We start from the raw sequence: 4,092 nt of genomic DNA, 5'->3' as shown, positions 1-4,092 counted from the left end.
TCAAGACTTTGTGATTTGCACTTAGGCCTATCTCCTTCACTTTTCTACAGCCTCTACTCATGCAATGCCCCCTGCCCTGCGTAATGTAGAACTGATTCTAATTCCCTGTGTGGCCCACAGCCTCTCACTCCCTTTTTATTCCAGCTGTTTCCTCTGCACTCAGCATATGTTCCCTTTCCCCTCTAATATGGTTTGGATCTGTGTCCTGGTAAAGCTCATGTTGAAATGTAATTCCCAGCGTTGGAGGTGGGGCCTTGGAGGAGGTGTTTGGATCACGATGTCAGATCCCTCATGAATGACTTAATACCACCCCCTTAGTGAGGAGTGAGTTCACACAAAATCTGGTTGTTTAAAAGTATGTGACACCTCCCCACTTCACACTCTCTCTTGTTCCCATTCTTGCTATGTGAGATGCCAGCTCCCCCTTTGCCTTCTGCCATGATTGAAAGCTTCCTGAGGCCTCACCCGAAGCTGAGCAGATGCCAGTGCTATGCTTCCTGTACAGTCTGCAGAACTGTGAGCCAATTAACCCACTTTTCTTTGTACATACCCAGCCTTAGGTATTTCTTTATAGCAACACGAGAATGAACTAATATGCCTTCTCTCTCTGCTACTGCTCAAGTGCTTCCCTAACTACCCTGAGGTGGAGAGAACATCTCCCGCCAGGAGGTTCCCTATCCTGTGCATATGTCATTGTCCATTCATTCATCTGTCTGCTCTAGTAGAGCTCTTTGAAGGCAGGACAGTGCTCAGCACAATTCCTTGCACAAAATAGAAGCTCAATCAAATGTTAGTTTTAAAACTGAGTGATCCTACCCTCTTCGAATCCAATCCATTAAGCTAAACCTTGTCTTTTCCTCTGTTCCTAAGCACTTCCTTGCACTTGGTTTCCAGAAGTAGTCACAGTCCAATCTTTATTAGTTACATGTGTATATGTGTTATATCCTCTTGCGGGTTACAAACTAACTGACCAGGAATATTGGAGTTAATTTTTACAACCACATTCCACTCTCATCCCTACACTGCCTAGAACAATGCCTCCCACAGGGAGAGCCTTATAAAATTAAGAGTATGGGCTTTGGTATCAGACTGGTATTTGCATCTTGGCCTCCTGGCCTGTGTAGTACTGGCCAGTCATTTCGTCTCTTAGCTTTGCTCTCCTTTTTTTGGAAAATGGGGATGTCCAGCTACTGGAGGAGCGAAAGGAGCCACTGCACAGGGTTTACCATTGATTACGGGCTCAACAAAGGCTCTTGTTATCATTGGAGGCACTGTGCAGTATTTCTCAAACTTGTCTAAAATTCAGTCCCTTTTGAAGGAGAAAAATTTTCATAGGATCCTAGGGAATATACATGCAAAAACACAGACTTAAGTTTTGTCTTTATAAATGGTACGAGTTTCTGTAAAACTTATCATAAAATTTAAAAGTCGAAATTCCAGCAATTCTTGGAGAACTAGCAGAACATAAGACTGCGTCCACAGACTCCAATCTAAGAAGTTTTTGTTTACTAAGTTGACTTGGGGCAGAACCATAGGCGGAGGAAGGCAGGAGGCCACTTCCTTTGCTGGCAGTGTGGCTTCCCTCCAGATAACATTCTTCACAGTGGGCTGCAGAGACCAGAGATTTTTGTTCTTCCCATGGGGATTGGGGTAGGGGAAGTGGGAGGGGAACATGTGAGGAGGAGCCAAAAGGCCAGTGGTTTGACCCTGGTGGCTCTAGCCTGGTGTGGATCCAACCTGTGTGTGTGTGAGACCTCCCACATGAGCCCTGGAGCCAGCAGCGCCTTGCACAAGATGGAGGGGAGTGGGACTGTAGCAAGAGGAAGGCTCGTGAGCAGAGGCTCAAGGAAAACGGTGGAATTCAAAAATTGTGTATCTCTAGCACATGGGAAGTTCATCACATCAAGAGAAGGTCATCCAAAGCAAAGAAAAACTGGGGTAGCTAAGTAAAGAGAACCCCTGGCCCTCCTCCTTCCCTGCCCCAGACCACAGGGTCAAAGGAAGCCTTGCAAGGGCTGAGGACCCCTTGGAGTCTGCTGCACAGCTGGTCTGTAAATGCCACTTCTCAATCCAGCCTCCCCCAACACCCTCCTCCCATCTCCTCTCCCCACTAGCACAAGCCAGTCTCTGGGAGTCACCCTGGCCACAGACCCAGAGTGGAAACATCCAGAGATTTTGCAACTTGGGTTTCAAAGAGATCTGGAGAGCTCCTGCCCCACCAGTAGCATATGGTAGCTCCTCCCACAAAGACAGGCCAAGGCCTCCGTAGTAAACAGACCAACTGCTCACATCCTCCCATCACAAAAGCCTAAATAAAAGCCTAAATGATCATGACAGCCACTAGCAGACTCATTCTGCCAACGCAGGGATCACGGACATTCGGAATGAATCTGGGAGACACAGCAGCTGCCCAGGAGCAAGGAAGGGCCTCCTCTGCGGCTCTCTCTCCTCATGAGAGACCATCACTAGAGACTGTCACGCTTGGAATGCTGTTCTTCTCCCCTCAGGAGGCTTTGGAAAGAGTACAGTGACATTAAACCAAGCTTAGCACACTAAAATGTTCCCAGTGGCAACTTTGCAGGGGCATCAGTGCTGTGATCCTGCAGAGACTGAATGGGAAGCCGGCTCCTGGGAGCTCCCCCGACCACCCGCCTCAGCGCTGGTGGGGACAGGAGAGCGCCAGGGACACACACCACTTCCAGGAAAGAGTTTTGGATTGTGGAAGAGCCAGTTCTGCTCTAAATCACTGCAGTGCACCCCAGCCAGTACTGAAAGAAAGAGAAAGTCGACTGTTGCCCACAGAGCCCAAAGCACCAAGCGGAACTTTTCCTCCATGTCTCCTTCGCCCACCTCCTTCCTTCCGTAGCCACTGTAAATTGTAACGGTTTTCCAGAGGGCAAATTTGCAATGTATGTCTAAGTTCTTACTTCTAGGAATTCAACCACCCCAAAATAATCTGTTTTGCTTCCCCAAGTGACTGTCGAAAATGGCGTAGGGGTGGGGGGGCAGGTCCTGGTAGGCTTGAGGCCGAGGCCACTTCTGGGGACGTGGGGGCCATGTGGTTAAGCAGGCAGTGTTGGACTGGAGGGTGGGGGTCGTGCACAGTGAGGTTATCAGCATTTCTGGCAATTTCTGTTTGTTTGGTTGGTTGGTTTTTTGAGACGGAGTTTCGCTGTCACCCAGGTTGGAGTGCAATGGCACGATGTCAGCTCACTGCAACCTCCACCTCCCGGGTTCACGCCATTCTCCTGCCTCAGCCTCCTGGGATTACAGGCGCCTGCCACCACGCCCCACTAATTTTTGTGTTTTCAGTACAGACGGGGTTTCACCATGTTGGCCCACTTCTGGCAATTTCTACAGAAACAAGGTGAAGTACCTGGCCTTCCTCCATAGGTGGATGAACACCAACCCTTCCCGGGCCCCCATCTATCCAGCCTGGACCGCGCGAGGTCAAGCCTCCCAGGACCGCCTCAACGTGTGCGCTGGGATCCCACGGCCCTGCAACAAGAAACAGCTGAGGGTGGTTCCTGCGGCCCTCCAGGTGGTGTATCTAAAGCCTACAAGAAAGTTTGCCTGCCTGGGGCGCCCAGCTCACGAATCTGGCTAGAAGTAGCAGGCAGTGACAGCCACCTGCAAGAGGAGAGGAAGGAAAAGGCCAGGATTTACTGCGGGAAGGAAAAACAGCTCTTGAGGCCACAGAAACAGGCGGCAAAGAACGTGAAGAAAACGGACAGATACACAGAGGTCCTCAAGAGCCCTGGACTCCTGGTCTGAGCCCAATAAACACTGGTCATTCCTCAAAAAATGAATGACAAAATAAATAACTAAATACATCGTCCTTTTTTTTTTTTTTTTGGCTTTTTAACATATATAAGTGTTATCTTTAGAGTGTTATTTGTAGTAAACGTAAATGGCCCAAAAAGAAGGGATCATTTGAGTTAATGATGGCATTTTTGTGCAGTGGAATGCTATGTAGCCAACAACAAAAACACTTTTGAAGAAAAAAATTATGATATGGGGGAAATTCTCATGCTATGTTAGTAATCTTTAAAAAGCATTTTCCCAAACATTATTTCTGATATTTCCAACGAT

General features: G+C 48.4%; 1 pseudogene; it reads left to right on the top strand.

Moving 5' to 3' along the window:
- The first annotated feature begins 3,397 nt into the window (after window positions 1-3,397).
- On the top strand, window positions 3,398-3,774 carry LOC105554398 (annotated as a pseudogene).
- Window positions 3,775-4,092: the final 318 nt, after the last annotated feature.

The sequence above is a fragment of the Mandrillus leucophaeus genome, unplaced genomic scaffold, assembly GCF_000951045.1.
Source record: "Mandrillus leucophaeus isolate KB7577 unplaced genomic scaffold, Mleu.le_1.0 Scaffold64, whole genome shotgun sequence".
NCBI lineage: Eukaryota > Metazoa > Chordata > Mammalia > Primates > Cercopithecidae > Mandrillus > Mandrillus leucophaeus.
Note: the sequence above shows the minus strand (reverse complement) of the source record. Positions and strands in the feature narration are given on the sequence as shown.